Source organism: Pseudorasbora parva, chromosome 2 (genome assembly GCF_024679245.1).
Source record: "Pseudorasbora parva isolate DD20220531a chromosome 2, ASM2467924v1, whole genome shotgun sequence".
Classification (NCBI taxonomy): Eukaryota; Metazoa; Chordata; class Actinopteri; order Cypriniformes; family Gobionidae; genus Pseudorasbora; species Pseudorasbora parva.
In genome coordinates, this window is record NC_090173.1 from 56,850,135 (window position 1) to 56,869,925 (window position 19,791).

Genomic DNA, 19,791 nt, shown 5'->3' on the forward strand with positions numbered 1-19,791 from the left:
CGGTTATGAATCAGTGAATCGATTCATGATTCAGATCGCCAAAGTCACGTGATTTCATCAGTTTGACACTCGATCCGAATCATGAATTGATTCACTGAGTCCTCGCCCTGTAATCGATCTAAACTATCGCTATCCATTGACACACCTTTGATGGTGAAACGTAGAGTTTAGTTTGTAGTCAGTAAAGATACTCCTGGTGTTGGGCCAGCCTCTCGGCACACGGGTCAGTGGTTGGAGGAGTGCTGGGACTTCATGACTCAAGCTTTATGTAAGCGCTTCTTGAACGGAAAATAGCAAAAGCCCTTCAGGAGGCGTTTAATTAAAGCCATTGCCGCCGCTATCTAAGCATAAGGGGAAAGCATGGCGTCACACATGGGGGAAAAGAAGAGGATGTAATGCGTGCTGGTGGGGGTCAACTGATCTATTTGACCTCTGGAAACACAGGGTCAGAATGGGGCTGCTTGACCTTTAAGCCCAAACTGTCCATTAAGACGTCTCCTCCAGATGGAGAACGAGAGAGAAAGCTCTGAGAGCGGTCAGAGATTGTGTTGTTTACAGCGCTCGGCCACTTCACTCGCATTTACGACAGAGAATAGATGTGTGAGAACTGTACAATCCCTGCGGATCAGTTTCTTTAATGTAAGATCATCACAAGCGGCTTAATGATCAGTTAAAGGTGCACTGTGTTGTATTGTTGCAGTAAAATATCCAAGTATCCGGTGTTATATATTGTGTTCAGTTGAGATCTTTCAATATAAAAGAAAGGCTTAGAAAAAAGACAAATCAACAGAATTACTAAAACTTTTAACTAAAATTAAAGTGAAAGCATAATTAAATTGATTTTGAAACATTAACCTAAACAATATAGCATCTCAGTGATACTAAAATAAGACTAGTATGGCAAAAATATGAATGCAGAAATGGTTAATAGCACCCCTAACGTTTCTGAACATGCTCCTAATTTTCACCTTAGGAGCACAGGTGTGAGCATCAAGCCCTGGTTTATCTGTAAACATTACATTCCCTCGTTCTCTTTCCTTCAAACTAAACACACTTACAGAAGAGTCTTCGTTTCGGGCTGGTTTCAAACCAGTGGTTTGGCTCCCAGTCTATCATGATAAAAATGGTAACTAGATTTTGGCATTTCCTGAAGCAACAAAACTCGTCTCCATAACATTTGTTGTGTGTGGTTTCCATGACGTTGCTATGCAGACATTAAGGTGTTCAGAGTGTTGCTATGGTGGCCTGGGTGGACTAAAGAGACTCTAGATGTATCTCAATGTCAAGGATGCTTCCTTGGAAGGACTGATCCTTCTAAGTCACTTCCTTCAGAGGCTAAACGAGGCTCCTCTTTAGCATTCGGAGAACACGTAAATGAAACACAGCTAGCAAGTGCACGTCATTACGTCAGTGAAAAGGTATGAACGCCTCCGTATGTTCCTTGGTCCCTGTTAAAAAAGACAAGACTGCTATTAATAATGCTGTGAATAGTTAGCCTGACAAGCCGGACCCCCATCAAGATGTTTGGTCTGGAAACTCACCATTGACAGCTCAATCTGAGGGGCGGATAAACGGTTGTCTTTCAAACTCCCTCTGCACGCGATAGGATAGCGCTACACCAACCAGAGCAATGAAGGTGAAGCGGAGCTCGCTGACTGATTAAACATTCGCCGTATCCGGTCGGCTAAACTCCGAACACATCTTCCCTTTTTAAGAATGACTTCAGTGCCGTTCTTTGTTCTTTTCTCAGAGGAAAGCTTAACTCCAAGTCTTCCAGAGTCGCGGTCAAAGCTGATTCGAAAGACCGCCGTTCGCCAGTTTCTGTGTTTACTAGAAGCACGCAAACGCAACTCGGCCAATATTTTGGAAATATTTCCCCATGGCCAAACTCTTTTTTAATATTTTTTTAATATTTATACATAAATGATGGATAGATGGATGATTGATAGACAGACCGACAGATAGATACTTAACCTACAAATACATTGTATGAATGACTAATACTGATGAATAAATAGGCCTATAAGTTATTAAATAGCAGTCGTTAGTACAATTAAGTAGCCACCGCACTAATTGAGAAATATGCGAAGTAACGTTAAGTGAGAATAAAATGTCTGGATGAACATCAATCCTGCAAGCAAAGACTTCCCAGCTCACACACATCGTACCAGGTCCGTGATTTATAGGTCCTTTACTTTTATTTCATGACTTATCATTTGACGATGTAACGTCGCATGCTGGTATTTTCTCGTGCACTTTAGATATGAGGTGATATACAACACGCAAAAGCCGCATTTGCTCGTGCAATTAAAGAGCAGTATAACGGCGGACAGGACAGGAAAGTTCGGTTTTCGGAGGCGAGAGAGATCTTTTATTCTGTAACAAGCTACAAAAACACAGACATATAGCCTGAAAACGTGATCATACTGAATCAGGACAACACATCTCTCTCTCAGGCAACGAGAATGCAGAGAGCACGTTTTATTTCACCTTTAATGTCTCGCTTAGACACCGAATGCATCGGTGCGCTCGCTGAGGCTCTGGGGGAATTTAATTGGTTTATTGAATGGGTCTAGATGTGCTTCATGGTGCATGTCCTTATAGGAGACCCCATTCTGTGGACCTTTAAAACCCTCCCTGTCATTGTTGCTACCATATGACACGGGCGGCCAAACATTTAGCCTTCTTTGTGTTTGAAAACACAAGACTCAGTCCTGAAGAACTCTGAACCATCTGCCCGAGTGACTAAACCTCTTTACCTGCTGTGCTGTTGTGTGTGTGTGTGTGTGTTTGTCAAAAATAAAACACCCAGCCAACCATTTACAAGTGTTTACACTTACACTGTGTTCTCGTTTCCCACCATTTCGCTCTCCTTCAACAGTCCTGTTGTCCTCTTTAACTTTCTCTCGTTTCCATAATACCTCTTCAAAGTTATTCGCGTCTCTGGTGTCTCTGCGGTGTCAGGTGGGCACTGAAAGCCCAAATCCGCCTGATTTCAACACCGTTTCATATCCCCTGTTTGTGTGAGCTGCGAGTCGGGCCAGTCCGTCAGCACAGGAGCGCGTCTGCTGTTCCTCTTGACCTCTCTCCCCTGGACCCGAAAGCATTCGCTTCACACCATGAGGCCAGAAGCAGCCGCGTAACCCCTCCTGCTCTGCTTTAAGCCACAATGGGAACCATGTGCTCACGTTTTGGGAGATCGGAGCCCACCATGGAGGAAGCTGTTCCTAATCCCAGTTAAACAGCAGGGCTTGTGCGTCCAGTGAAGGCCTGAAGGATGCCTATGTGCAGAAAGACGGTTGTGACCCATGCTATGGAAACACACACGGCCCGTTCTCAAGTATGACCAATTGATCTTGGGTTTGAAATATATTTCCTGTATAATACGGCCAATTTATTCTCAACATCTCTGCTGCATCTTCTACTAAAGGAGTAGTTCACCTCAGAATGAACATTTCCTGATTTACTCACCAAATGTTCATCTCTTTCTTTCTTGAGTCGAAAAGAAATGAAGTTTTTTGAGGGAAACATTCCAGGATTTTTCTCCACATGGACTTCAACGGGAACCAACGGTTGAAGGTCCAAATCACTGCAGTTTCAGAGGAAGAGCTTCAGAGGCTCTGACTGATCCCAGATGAGGAATACACTGCAAAAAAATGCTTTTCTTACTTAGTATTTTTGTCTTGTGTCTAATCAAAATATCTAAAAATTCTTACATTAAGAAACATTTACTAGATAAATCCAAATTATTGTCTTGTTTTGGGAAGAAATAAATCAAAATGAAGAGAGTTTCTGCTTAAAATAAGATAAATAATCTGCCAATGGGGTGAGAAAAATAATCTTGTTTTCTGTTTGCATTAAGATTATTTTTCTCACCCCATTGGCAGATTATTTATCTTATTTTAAGCAAAAACTCTCCATTTTGAGTTATTTTTTGAATTACAATAACTTTTGCTTGTCTAGTAAATACTTCTTGTGAATTTTAGATGTTTGGATTAGAAACAAGACAAAAATACTGAGTAAGAAAAGCATTTTTGCAGTGCAGAGTCTGATCTAGAGAAAACATCAGACATTTTCACAATAAAATAAACATTTATATACTTCATAACCCCAAATGCTCGACTTCTGTGTTGTTGAATGACGCCATCCTGTTGGAAAGGTCACATGACGTGGGTGGAAGCACCGACCCAGTGTTAAAACGAACGTGCAAAGACTAAACCAAACAGCATTTAAAAAAATAAAGGTAAAACAATGACGGATGATTTTAAAGTTGGAGGAGAACATGAGATGGACTTTATCTGACGTGATGGCGTCATACGCCGTGAAGAAGAACAACGGTGAAGTCGCGCATTTAAGGTTAAATAAAATTTAAAAAATGGGGAAAATGTCTGATGTTTTCTCTAGATCAGACTCTAATCCTTCATCTGGGATCGGTCAGAGCCTCTGGAGCTCTTCCTCTGAAACTGCAGTGATTTGGACCTTCAACCGTTGGTTCCCATTGAAGTCCATCATGTGGAAAAAAATCCTGGAATGGTTCCCTCAAGAAAATTAATTTCTTTTCCACTGAGGAAAGAAAGACATGAACATCTTGGATGAGATAAGGGTTAGTGAATGATCAGGACGTTTTCATTCGGAGGTGAACTAAAACTAAGAGGCTCAGCCTCATTGGGACTCAATGAGATTTGAGACTCTGGCAAAGGTTCATCTAACTCTTTATTACACGGCTCTGTGAAATACTTGATTCTGATTGGTCAATTGCGCATTCCAGCGGTATGTTATTCCCAGATAACCCAACACTCGTCCAGGCACTATGAGTTATCTTGACCGGGACTATTTCCATGCTTAACGCTGGCACCATCTTGTGTCTGTTAAATACTTAACCGCCATGGGTTACAATGGAAGACTTCAAGGCAGGTTTCCTTTATACAGTTTTAAATATAGATATTTTTCTTACACAAACGCATCGGTTCGAATCAGAAGGCTCTATTAACCCATCGGAGCCGTGTGGAGCAAAACCGTGTGGACTTCAAAAACAACTACAACTACTGCTGGGATTAACGTTAGCCTGGACTTTTTAAATATAACTCCGATTGTATTTTTCTGAAAGAAGAATGTCTTATACACCTATAATGACTTGAGGGTGAGGGTCAACCAACCCTTTCAGCATTCATTTTCAACATATAGCAGCAATAGATAAAGGCTTAAAGCAGTTTGGGACTGTTTTTCTTCGTGGAAGCTTTGCGTAAGAGCTAATAAAATATTTAATCTCAAGACAATCATTTATTTGAGACTAGTAGCTGTGTAATAAGCGGGATAATGTACACCGCGTCAGGGTCCTGATCACTCTGTCGGGGTTTATTCTGCGATAACAACCGGCTGGGTGTACATTATCCCTTACTTAATGGCTGGATGTCAGTGATTGAGGAAAGTGAACGCAGTGGCTGTTAACACTGTGAAGCTGCTTTGAAACAATCATCATCGTAAAAGCGTGATATAAATAAAGTTGATTGATTGGTTGATTGACCTGACTGATAGGGGATCATGTCTCTCTGTGGACTTCTGGCAGTCATACTTGAACTTGGCGTCTCCTCTTGTCGTCTTCTCCTGTAGTCTGTCCGTCTGAAAGATCGCTCTCTTGCTTCGATGGCGTTTAATGTTTGTATTCAGGCCTACAGTCATCTGAAAACGATAGAGGCTTGTAAGAGATTACCAGCGGGGTGTACGACACCCAGCCAACAGGAAACACAGTCCAGATGAGGAGTCTGTACTGAATGAGGCTTTGGCTTTTTTGGGCCAGAACTACGTGGCCAAAAGTAGTAGTAGAACTCAGAAATATACATTGGGAAAATGTTTTGTTACAGGCTACAACGTTATAAGACCACAGCCAGGCTCTGTGTGGACGTGACGAGGATACGTGTGTGTGTATAGATGCCGGTCTTAATAATGTTTTTATAATTTTCTTAAGAGTTATTGAGTTTTGTTGTTGTGGGTAGATAGCTGCGCTCTTGGATGCTGATTGGTCAATACAGTAGTCCTGTGTGGAGATACACTGACGTTCAAAAGATAGGGGTCGGAAAGATTTTAATGTTTTAGAAGAAGTCTCTCTGACACCGTTTTCAATCCAACAGTTTTTTTACAATCCAACGCTCTCCATTGACTTTGTATTGCATGAAGCGGTCGCCTCGTCTTTTCTTACTTATAACAAAAAAACAGAGCAATGTCTAAAGGCTGATATGTGAAAAGGTGTGCAGCAAACAAGCTTTAAAAACACAGAACTACATTTTTATAAGCTGTCGACCCCAAAAAACGAGCGTTTAATGAGATAAAAGTGAATACAAGCAGTAAGACATGAAGCTTCAGCAGGAAGATTGGGTCCGTTTTGGGATCCTGACACTCAGTATATCTCAGTATGTCTACGTGTGCAGTAAACATGTTGTCAAATGTCGTTTCATATATTATATTTCCTGTCGCTGATTACTTTCCCATCCAGTCGGCGTAGTTCTCAGTGTAATATAACATGTCGCGCTCTGTCTTAATTACTTGTATCCACTTTTTTGTCCTTAAACGCTCGATTTTTGGGTCAACAGCTTATAAAAACGTCTTGGTTTTTGGTTCTGTTTTTTTAGCTTGTTTCCTGCACACCTCGTCACATATCAGCTTTAAGACATTGTTCGTTTTTTAGTAATAAGTCTGAAATGATAAGGAGGCCGCTTCCCGCAATAGAAAGTCAATGGAGACGGTTGGTTTGTTTTCCCCCCGGTGGGAGTGGCTTTCAGATTATGAAGCGTGTCGCTCTGTCTCTATACTGAACTCACAATACAATACGCATCATGATATTTGAAGCCAAAAGGAGAGGTTTTCCTCTCCATCGTGTCTCTTTAGAAGACCTGGATTTGGATTAGACACCTGATTGGTTGTTTCTACGACGTCTTAAGAAGGTATATCTGTGGCAATAGCCAACAATACATTGTGTGGGTCAACGTTTTTCTGTTATGCCAAAAATCATTAGGATAAGATCATGTTCCATGAAAATATTCTGCAAATTTCCTACCGTAAATATATCTTAAATGTATTATTAGTAGTAATATGCATTACTAAGGACTTTTTTTGCACCCTCAGATTCCAGATTTCCAAATATTGTCCTATCCTAACAAACCACACAATCAGTGGAAAGATTGTTTATTCAGCTCTCAGATGATCCATACATCTCAATGTCAAAAAATCGATCCGTATGACTGGTTTTGTGGTCCAGGGTCACATTTGTGCTTGTAAGTTAAACGAAACGACATGAGGGTGAGCACATGATGACAGAATTTAAGTTTTTGGGTGAATTATAGCTTATGAATACAGGGAGTTGAGCCTTGGATAAAACGAACTCGATTGTTTACATCGCTTTTTATATCAGGATATATATCAATTGACAATGCATCAGAAAAGCGGTGCCTATTCTGACCCAGCACAAACTCGTAGAGATGGACGTATGATCGGGACAGTGCCCTCTCCGGCTCTCTCAGCGAGGGGTGTAATGGAGGAGGGCAGGGCTGACAGAGGGACTCCGGCTCTCTCTCCCTCTATCCGGCTGTCTGTCATTGACAGGGTCTTATCATCGCAGAGAGCGCTCAGATGTCTCGCTCGCAGTCTCACCTGCTGAGGGTCACACAGGGGCTGAGAGAGCCGCGACCCGCCGACCTTACACGGCAAAAAATGCTTTTCTTACTCAGTATTTTTGTCTTGTTTCTAGTCCAAACATCTGAAAAAATCTTAAAACAAGAAGCATTTACTAGACAAGCAAAAGTTATTGTCTTGTTTTGGGGAAAAATAACTCAAAATGAAGAGAGTTTCTGCTTAAAATAAGATAAATAATCTGCCAATGGGGTAAGAAAAATAATCTTAACTCAAAACCAATCAGAGCGATCTGAGAAACATCTGAGACACTGTTTGTGATTTCAAGAAAGATGTTGCGATGGCTTCTGATGACTTTTGCCGGTGTTGTAAAAGAAATATGATAATATCTGATAATGGTGTCTACCGCCACTCCATTAACATTTTTGCCAAATTTGGAGCACCTAATATCATCTCAGAGCGACTGAAACATCTCGGACTGACGGTGGAACAGAAAACATCGAGCTGTAAGGCATCTGTTTTGCGATTAGAATGCGATTTGCAATATTTTAAATGTAAAATAACATTGAGGAGTCTTTGGAAAATTGTGTCTCACAAACTTTATTCAAATTCAGTCATTTCAGATGTGTTTTTTTAGACTTGAGCATAGTTACGCTAGTTTAACATGACTAAAGTTACCAGATCTAGTGTGAGGAAATAACAATTTGATTTCTATTCACAAGCTTTCCGTTCGATATCAGTGATTTTGGATGTATATTACAGACGGTGCATGGCTAATTTTCCCAATGCTAATGCTGTAAGCAGCACAGTTGGTCCTACATTACTGTATTATTAACATTTAGGGCCCTATTTTTTTATTAACACTAAATTTATATACAAACACATCATTAGATTATTTTCAAGAATATTTTTAATAATATCAGTAAAGATATAATATTAACTGTATAATTACATGATCATATTTCTAGTCCAATTCAATATCCAAAAATAATTTAAACCGTGGCAATCATAAAAACTTATTGATTTATTTAAACATGCATTAATTATTGAAGAACATACATTTTTTTAATAAATATGTAATGCGGTGCATATATTTATCAAAATGCTAAACGGAGTTAATTTTTCTATGGTTTATGGACACTGAATATGGTTTATCTGGTAAATGTGATGTGACATTGGTTTTCAAGCTGTGTTATTGACGTCTTTCTGCGTTTGAAACACCGATTGGGCGATTACATGTGACACGATATGTATCTTTTAGCACACTTTCAGATGTCCGTTCGTGTTTATTAAGCGCTGTAACTGGCATTAATGCGGAGGAGACAATCAGTTTACGTGTCGCTTCTCTTTAAACAGCCCCAAAGCGATATTTATCTTGTGAATTTCGTAATAAAATGGACGTACTTTGAAATCTGAGACTGTTTCACATCAAAAGTAACAAAGCAGAAAGGTAATTGCGATTGATTGGATGGGAGGCGCACTTGTTCCGTTCATTCATCAACTGAAAATCAATTCTTGGGATTTAATAACTGATATCTGTTCACAAAAATCGAGAAAGCTTATTTTTTACTAAACCTGACTGGATTTGAATTGAAATGATTAGGAACTCTCTGCGTCTTACTGCATCAGTTCACTTTGTTTTTAGCAAGTCAACACTAAACAACAAGGCAGTAATGCTAGTAAAACTTCTAAGTAAGCTGCTTCTTAGAGTAGTTTGTATTGATATTTGTATGAAGCTGAAGCTGTGGTGTTGAGCCCGGAGACTCTTTATTGGTTGTTAATCAGAGTGAGTCTAATGAAGTGGCCTGTGGGGCTGTCGTTTGGTCTCCAGTGTGTGTCTGTGTGTGATTTAACACACTTCCAGCAGCATGTCGAGTTTAACCGGCCTGCAGGAGAGACGATGATTCAGACCATCCTCCGCCACCAAAGATCATATCAGGACTGGGTCATCGAGACACACACACACACTCACTCAATGATTACAGTTCAACACACCCACATCATGCCAGAAGAGTTGGTCATGTGCTTTTATTAAAGGGTCATGAAAACCTAAACTGAAGTTGATTGTCACTTGCGTTTTTTTACAAAACCAGGCCTAAAATCGTGCATTCAATTACATTTTAGTCTTTTTGTGCTATTTTCAGCTTCTGGGTTTAAAATATGTCTTTGTGTTCTTTTTGTATTATAGTACAACGATGACTCATTGGTGTCTCATAATTATTCATGAGACTGCGCGTCCTTATCCTATGGGAAGACGCCTCGCTTAATTATTCATGAGACTGCGCGTCCTTATCCTATGGGAAGACGCCTCGCTTAATTATTCATGAGACTGTGCGTCCTTATCCTATGGGAAGACGCCTCGCTTAATTATTCATGAGACTGTGCGTCCTTATCCTATGGGAAGACGCCTCGCTTAATTATTCATGAGACTGTGCGTCCTTATCCTATGGGAAGACGCCTCGCTTAATTATTCATGAGACTGCGCGTCCTTATCCTATGGGAAGACGCCTTGCTTATTATTCTTGAGACTGCGCGTCCTTATCCTATGGGAAGACGCCTCGCTTAATTATTCATGAGACTGCGCGTCCTTATCCTATGGGAAGACGCCTCGCTTAATTATTCATGAGACTGCGCGTCCTTATCCTATGGGGAGACGCCTCGCTTAATTATTCATGAGACTGCGCGTCCTTATCCTATGGGAAGACGCCTCGCTTAATTATTCATGAGACTGCGCGTCCTTATCCTATGGGAAGACGCCTCGCTTAATTATTCATGAGACTGCGCGTCCTTATCCTATGGGGAGACGCCTCGCTTAATTATTCATGAGACTGCGCGTCCTTATCCTATGGGGAGACGCCTCGCTTAAGTATTCATGAGACTGCGCGTCCTTATCCTATGGGGAGACGCCTCGCTTAAGTATTCATGAGACTGCGCGTCCTTATCCTATGGGAAGACGCCTCGCTTAATTATTCATGAGACTGCGCGTCCTTATCCTATGGGAAGACGCCTCGCTTAATTATTCATGAGACTGCGCGTCCTTATCCTATGGGAAGACGCCTCGCTTAATTATTCATGAGACTGCGCGTCCTTATCCTATGGTAAGACGAGGCTCGCTTAATTATTCATGAGACTGCGCGTCCTTATCCTATGGGAAGACGCCTCGCTTAATTATTCATGAGACTGCGCGTCCTTATCCTATGGGGAGACGCCTCGCTTAAGTATTCATGAGACTGCGCGTCCTTATCCTATGGGAAGACGCCTCGCTTAATTATTCATGAGACTGCGCGTCCTTATCCTATGGGAAGACGCCTCGCTTAATTATTCATGAGACTGCGCGTCCTTATCCTATGGTAAGACGAGGCTCGCTTAATTATTCATGAGACTGCGCGTCCTTATCCTATGGGAAGACGCCTCGCTTAATTATTCATGAGACTGCGCGTCCTTATCCTATGGTAAGACGAGGCTCGCCTAATTATTCATGAGACTGCGCGTCCTTATCCTATGGGAAGACGCCTCGCTTAATTATTCATGAGTTCTTAAAGGTATAGTTCACCCAAAAATGAAAGTTCTGTCATAATTTTCTCATAATTAAAGTTTTTTTCTTTTACTGAACACAAAAGATGATATTTTGAAGATTATGGGTAGCCAAACAGCTGATGAGCCCCATTGACTTCCATAGTATTTTTTTTCCGCTCCATACTGTGGAAGTCAAGGGGGCTCATCAGCTGATTGGCTACCCATAATCAGCAGAAGAAAGACATTTAAACACAACTACTTCAGTTGTTGAGAAAATTATGACAGAATGTAAATTTTTTGGGCAAACTATCCCTAACCCTCATCCTTTCCTCACATTTTATAACAAATCCTTCCCTTGTGGGTCAAAATGACCCGAAGCTGTAAAATCATACTTTTTTTTTTCAGAAAGCTTATTTTATTTCTTTTTTTAATGAAAAGGCTTCTGTATTGTTTTTATTTTTTTTATTTACCTTTAAATTACTAGATATTATCAGTAAATAATAAATAAATTGTAATGGATGGCCATTCATTCTAGATGGCCTTTTATCGCTCTCTGTGGAGCGGAGGAGCTGTTCCTCTGGGTCCTAAAGTGATTTATCTTCAGAATGCCTTTCAGATATACACAGGTATAGACCTTATAAAATAATGTTTTGGTAAAGATTTAGCCTCGTTAGGTTTGTCTATGTGTACTGCAGCCTTACATTCATTCCTAAGGGGGTCAAATTGACCCGCGAGAGAAGGGTTTGTTACTTTTTTAAAATTTCAACCACAAAACTTTTGAATTCAGTTGTGTGTGTGTGTGTGTGTGTGTGTGTGTGTGTGTGTGTGTGTGTGTGTGTGTGTGTGTGTGTGTGTGTGTGTGTGTGTGTGTGTGTGTGTGTGTGTGTGTGTGTGTGTGTGTGTGTGTGTGTGTGTGTGTGTGTGTGTGTGTTTGTGTGTGTGTGTGTGTGTGTGTATTCGTGGTTCAAGTGCAACAAAAGTCTTAGGGTATTGGGCCACTCCGATGAACTCTCTTTTTTTATTTCTCTTTTTTTTATTATATCTTATTTTAAATGAGTTTCGGGTCATAGATTAGGGAAGGATGAGGGTTAAGTGGCGCTGTGGACAACTTATGTCCAAAGTTAGCAATACTTGCCTTAGCAAACTAACCACTATGAACTGTTCAAGCTTTATTTAGGTGCTATGAGTGATTAAACCGACCCATCTACAGGAAGAGCTATAGTGGTTTGTAAGTTATACCTGACACGTACATGTGTTTCATGCCATTTTTGCTTGTTATTAAGATGAGCTTGGCATCTGCAGCGCTCTCCGATTCGACTGGAGAGACGGCAGTGGAAAGCAGCGGCTGGATTTCACTCTGGCATTCTTTGCACTGCATCTTTTTGTTTATGCCTCTCTTTATTTTGAACTATTAGACCATCAGAAATGATATGAAATCATACTCTTTGTGGTGCGGGCCCTTATCCATACGCCTATGCGCTCTTATTTTGTTTAGTATGGCAGGGAAGCTCTGTTTTTTGTGGGAGTTTGTTATATTTATTTATATATTTAGTAGTCAGTTCTTGAACTCATGTTATTTTCATTGCACAGGAGTTGAGGGAGAGTTGTAATAGACTTGTATGAATGTGTGTGGGAAAGGTTTTGCTGTCTTCATGCAGGTTTTTAGTTTAATCGACTAATTAAATGTGGTGAACTTCAAACTGAAGTGTGTGTGTGCGTGTGCGTGTGCGTGCGTGCGTGTGTGTGCGCAATAAAAAGAGTTGTCCGGCCTTATGTTCACTGTAAACCTGAATAAGTTGGGCTAACCCAAAAAATGTGAGGTAATCAGTTGCAGTCAAACCAAAATGTATTCAGACTCCTTCAACAGTTTCTCACATTCTCACGGTTAAATCGCTATACTTCAAACACAACAACTGGAGACATGTAACCAGGGTGGCCAGGTCTTCACAAACAAAACCCACCCCGCCCTTTGCTGCTCAAAACAAGCCCAATCGCGTCCTGGGGGGTAAATTTGAACCCCTTTTTACAGTGTAAATGTGCATTCCTGTGGCTAAATATCAGATTTTTGGAGTCACTTGGACTTGATATGTGACTTACACATTGTTTCTAATTTCTGACTTCAGTATGATACCTGGAAAAGTATTGATATTTGCTGCAAAATGCTGCATATGCTGTTAAATCCATTTTTTTTATATTTATTTTTTTGTCCGTCTGTTAAAAGTCTAGGCAGTCAAATTTCTCTGAATTGTTTTTTCTTTTTGATTAATTACCAATTTTCTGTTTGAGTTAAGATTATTTTTCTCTTATATTTTTTGACAACACTACTTACACATACCTGCTCCTAAACGAAGCCACATGAGCCACTCGTCCATGGTGCAACTCTCCAAAATCACATTAATTAACATAAACGCTTCTCAATTAGCATAACTAAACATTAATCACTACTAAATCTCCCCCTACCATTAATCTTTCACACACAAAAAACGTCAGATTTGACCCTGGAGCTCAACACCAGTCCGGCGTCTCTCGGGTATATCTGAGGCAATAGTCAACAATACACTGTGTGGGTCAAAATATACATTTCTCTTTTATGCAAAAAATCATTAGGATATTAAGATCATGTTCCATGAAGAGATTTAGTAAATGTCCTACCGTAAATATATCATAAATGTATTATTAGTAGTAATACGCATTGCTAAGGACTTCATTTGGACGACTTTAAAGGAGATTTTCTCTATATTTAGATTTTTTTTCCACCCTCAGATTCCAGATTTCCAAATATTGTCCCATCCTAACAAACTACACATCAATGGAAAGATTATTTCCAGGGTCACACACAACACTTTTTACTCTCAATTTTATTCTCCCTTTCGAGTGACATGGGCAAAGCATGCTGGGAAATAAAAAATCCCAGCCCAGTTTCAGGTAAACTTAAGTTAGTCTAAATGAAAGACAATCAATGAAGCGGTTTAGATTACTTGAAATACGTCAGTGCTGTGAACTCAAGAGAAAGTGCTCATAACAGTTCATTTAATTTAAGTTTGTCCTACTCAAACCAATGAGCTATTTTCAGCATTAGGGTTTAGTGTTGGCTTCTCTCTATTTTGTTTGGCTAAACTATAATTGTAGATGCATGTGCCCCAGTTTTAGTAGACCATTACAGAGGAGCTGTTTTCTCCATGCTCCTTTTAAACAGTAACGCATGTAAAAGAGAAAGAGACTGAACCGTAGGTCACTGCAGGAAAACACTGCAAAAAATGCTTTCCTTATTTAGTGTTTTTGTCTTGTTTCTAGTCCAAACATCTAAAAATGCTTACATTAAGAAGCATTTACTAGACAAGCAACAGTTATTGTCTTGTTTTGGGGGGGAAATAACTGAAAATGAAGAGAGTTTCTGCTTAAAATAAGATAAATAATCTGCCAATGGGGAGAGAGAAATAATCTTGTTTTCTGTTTGAGTTAAGATTATTTTTCTCACCCCATTGGCAGATTATTTATCTTATTTTAAGAAAAAACTCTCTTCATTTTGGGTTATTTTTCCCCAAAACAAGACAATAACTGTTGCTGGTCTAGTAAATGCTTCTTAATGTAAGATTTTTTAGAAATTTGGACTAGAAACAAGACAAAAATACTGAGTAAGAAGAGCATTTTTTGCAGTGAACAGCCTATCAAGAGCCTTCAGGAACTCTTTAAACATCCCAGAGCCATTTGCATATTTTACCAAAATATTGTCGGTGTAAATATGTGACTGTGCAAGTTGTAACACTGTGAAGCCGTATGGTTACTTCTGAAGAGCATAGCTGTAAACAGAGGAATAACTCAGAGGTGTGTGGGAACCGCTGAACTCCAGCTGTTGTGCAATCGCTGAGATTAAACGGGAACCGTACGTGTCCAGACTAGCCGTTTTAATGCAGTGTGTGCCACCAAATGAAGAACTGAGAATTCACCGTTTTTATGTCGGGGCAATTCAGGGCAATCAGAAAACGAACTGAAGGAGAAGATGATATTATTTGACTTTCGATCTTTTCATTAAATTAATGTCTGGCCTTTCCAAGCTGCCTAAAAGCAGACTTCCCTTTCTTTTAAGTGCTCTTCGTTTCTCGCGGTGAACGCTGACCCGGATGTGTTGAGGATGGACGTGTTCGACGAGTGTGTGTGTATGACTCCAAGGGTTCAGTCTTGGCATTGCTCTCATTGAATTGCGTAACGTAAGCCTTCGCTGTGAGTGTGTGTGTGTGTGTAAAGACAGAGATATCAGATGGAAATGCTGTGATTGCCCACCTCTGAAAGCTGTGTGTGTGTGTATGTGTCCTTGAAAACCCTACGTTATGAAAAAATGTCCCCACAAGGACACGGTTTTTGTATTTTGCCATCCTTGTGGGGACATTTTTTGGTCCCATGAGGAACACATCTTATAAATCATACTAAGTGTTGTTTTTTGGGAAAGTAAATGCAGAATGTTTCTTGTGATGGGTAGGTTTAGGGGCTGTGTGTGTGTGTGTGTGCGTGCGTGTGTGTGAAATATGAGGACACAAGTGTGTGTAATGACATGGGTATAACACAGGTATTACAGGAGAGGGTGAAATATGAGGACATTACCCATGTCCCCACTTTTCAAAAGGCTTATAAATCATACAGGATGAGTTTTTTTGAGAAGAAAAAAAAAACTGTGTGTGCTCGGGGCAGACTGCCAGGAGACAGACGGATGGGGTGATGGAGTGATAAGCTCCGGCAGAAAGGCAGGTTTGAGCTTCAGGCACGAGGCCCAGACAGGTAGAGGAGGGACGTGACTCCTCTCAGGCTCGCTCTGCCCCTCTCCGGCTCCATGGCCACAGTGATGTCACGGGGTCAGGCCTTTTGTTTTCGGGTCGGTGCTGCAAACAGAAGTGATGGTGAACATCTGGAGGACCGCCTCGGCACGCTTCCTCTGAAATACCAGCCGATGGGGGCCATACAATTTATACGAAACTAAATTCACTGTAAAGAAAGACTTTCTACAAACGTCATTCATGAGTGCTGGTGTTATTTTGGGCATTTGCCTTTTTGAATTCAGCTTTTGGGTTCGTTTGTACACACTTCAATCCACACCCGGCGTTTTTGGATTGCTACTTATTTATTAAATCCAGGCAATTAACCGTTTGATTAAAATGAAAATACGATTTTTACAAAAGAAAATTCACTTAAATATTGCGTATTTGACTCATGCTCTTCAGTGTTTATTGTTTGGTTTGCTACTTATTTATTAAATTCAGGACATTTTCTGATTAAACATTTGATTAAAATGAAGATACAATTTATACAAAACAAAATTCTCCAAAAAACTCCAGGTCTCCCGACATATTGCGTGTTTAACTCGTGCGTTTCAGTGTTCACTTTTCATAACCAAAATAGATTAAATAAAATAAAAATTGCATTATAATATTTGAACATACATATGAACCTAAATATGTCACTTAATTCAGTAGCCAACCCTGTATTTCCTGGATTCGGGAAAACTGTTTTGATTTTGGGACACCCTGGATTCAGGCCCACCTCAACTTTAAGGCCGACTGAAGTGCTTTATAACGCGCCGCATTATTCAGTGTGTTGACGTGATTTCCCCTGAAACAGCTCCAGCTGTTAGCAGCTCCTCCCCTTTTTTGAAACAGCCAATAGCGTTTCGTTAATATACAGCTTGACTAGAGCCGTTCTGTTTGGTAAAGCCAGTTTCCTCTAAATGACTAAATCATTTCCTATCACATATATAGTGTGCTATGTGCCTTTCACCATGTAGAAATTATGTGTGTTAACAACTGACCGATTTCAGCCGCCGCTTCAGCAGTGTAAGGGGCGGGCTTTAGATTCTAGAGCGCATTTTGATTGGACAGAAGATTTGACGAGAAAGTGAAGTCTGCAATGATTTCATCAAAATCTGAGATTCGTTTAAGCGGAAGTGGGAGACTGTACATTTCATACCAGCTTATTCATAACTTTAAGGCTAACAAAGTCGTACTAAAAGCTAAAAAACTTCAATTGTGATTTCAGTGGACCTTTAATCCACACTGCAAAAAATGCTCTTCTTACTTTAGTAATTTTGTCTTGTTTCTAATCTAAATATCTAACAATTCTCAATCAAGGTGCATTTAAAACGATATGAGATATTTGTTCTTGTTTTGTTGAAAATCAAATCTAAATGAAGAGAGTTTTCGCTTAAAACAGGCAAAATGATCTGCCAGTGGGGTGAGAAAAATAATCTTTATTTCTGATTGAAATCTTGTTTCTCGTGTCCGTCCCAAACTCAAATAAGATTATTTTTCTCACCCCATTGGCAGATCATTTTGCCTGTTTTAAGCAAAAACTCACTCCCCAGAAAACAACTCATTTTACTTATCAACAATGTAATTTTACTAATCTAGTAAATGCATCTTGATTTAAGAATATTTAGATATTTGGACTGGAAACAAGAACAAAATACTAAATAAGAGCACTTTTTGCAGTGCAGCCCCACCCATCCGCCTCACTCTGCATCCGCCCCTGTGTTCAGAAGGGGTAAATCAGGCATACATCGCTGTCTCCTAACAATGGGATGATCTGAATCAGGGGTTAAATTAGGGAGACATACCCAAATGTGTGCCGCGCGATGGGCCTGGATGTGAGCCGCTACTATAGGCAGCCCTGCCGGTTCATCAATCGAGGATCTGGAGCCTGAGATCTCGGAGAAATCAAGCCCAAAAAGCCTCACATGAGCTTCATTCTGATCAACTCGCTATTATTGTTATGCCCGTCTTCATCTTGCATGAAAATATAACAACCAGCACTTTATCTGAAAGTTTTACTTATTTATATTTTTCTCTGGTATGAGAAGCCGTCTTATTTTTTAATCCCCTTCAAACACCATTCATAGAGACTTTTGACCTTTTGATAAATCAAGTCCTCTTATTCATCCATTCCCTGTTACTAAGTCTAATGTATCTTGTTTGGATGTTGTGTTTCTGAAAGCATGGAGAGGGTTTTTATTCCCAGCAGACACATCCTGCATGATGAAAGTGCTTTTATTGTTTGAGCTCAATATCATTACCTTTTGATTCGGTTCACTCTGCATGGAGATGTTTCATTGATCAAATTGGCCTGTGTTAGGTGAATCTGAACATGTTTTGTGTTTGTTTGTCCAGGCAGTGTCTGAAGAGACCCGTGGATGAGTGTGACGGGAACACAGGATTATTTGGAGATGGCCAGTTCACATGTGGATTTAAGACTGCCGCTTTCCGCTGTGTGGGACAAACATCGGCGTCACGGCATCTGCTGTCCTTTTACCATGCTTCGACTGCACATACTGGATTACCCGGACTGTTTTCTGCTTTAGCATTTCTTCTCCCTTCTGATTGGTCAGTACACTGTTCCAGCGAATATAATAACAGCTCTGATGTTGACCCTCCAGCGGACCATATCACTTTACTGACCCCTACTATTAACCTTAGTTCAGTGTGCCAAGGACTAGATCTTCTATGAACATTGTTTTCATGAAAATTGTGGTAATATTTTAGAGGGTTTCCACAGGTCTTCAAATGTCTTCATTTGACCATCTGAAATTCAAGGCCTTAAAAATATCTTCAATTGGATCAGTCTTAAATCCAATGTCATGGGGTTAAATCAGACCCCTCTGTTTTCCGTGAGGTGGAATAGCAGAATCCTTTCATACAAATATTGATTACTGTATAATGTGGAACTTGTCACATTTTGGATGAGCAAATCTAAAGATAGTAGGCTACATTTGAAGGGATAGTTCACCCAAGAATGTCAATTCTGTCATTTACTCAGACTAATGTGACTAAACAGTTCACCCAAAAATGGACTACACATAATTTTTGGTAAAATAAAAATTGAGAAAAAATTTAACATTTAGGGCCCTAATTTTTTATAATTTATAATGTTAATAAATTGCTGTTCAATTGTATACGTTTCATGATTTCAATTAATTAGACCTGCTTTTTGACTAATAACATTTAATTTAACCATTAAAACGGAATAAAAAAAACTCAAACTTAACTAAAATAAAATGGACTTCATAGGGCCCTAAATTAAATTGAGTATAAACACACACACACACACACACACACACAGAGATATATATATATATTTTATTTTTTTTTTGCAATGCATGCAATTTAATTTATATATATTATATAAATATATAAACATCCTTGAACCAAGATACATTTACTTGCTAATAAAAATCTAAGAAATTAAGGCTTTGCTTTGTGAGAAAATGAACAAAATTGAGTGAGTTGTGTTTGTGCTTAGACAAGAACAAATATCTGTCAATGGGTATAAAAAAAAAAAAGACTTTTTCCTTTGAATGAAGTTACTTTTTCTAAACGCATTGGCAGATATTAATTCTTGTTTTCATCATAAACTCACTTTCACAGGAAGTCTCATCATACGTCATGTTGCTTCTCCAGTAAAGGTGTCTTGATTTGGAAAACCAGAGAAAATACTGGAAAAAACAATATCAGTTTTGATCAGAAGGTTCAGTAAAAGTTATTTCCCTATTTTAGTGTTTGGGAGAAGAGCTTTTTTGTAAAATTAACTAAAAAGTAATTGAGATCTGTTGAAAATATTATTTTCAAGCTTTGACGTGTCGCTAATACTCATCGTGTGCTTAGACAGTTACAT

At 39.6% G+C, this 19,791-nt stretch overlaps 1 long non-coding RNA gene across 1 annotated transcript in view; it reads left to right on the forward strand.

Moving 5' to 3' along the window:
- Positions 1-19,245, forward strand: part of LOC137055551 (uncharacterized) — a 103,121-nt gene extending 83,876 nt beyond the window's left edge. The window contains exon 3 of the long non-coding RNA XR_010900023.1: positions 18,291-19,245. This is a non-coding gene — a long non-coding RNA (uncharacterized lncRNA). The remainder of the gene's footprint in view (positions 1-18,290) is intronic.
- Positions 19,246-19,791: the final 546 nt, after the last annotated feature.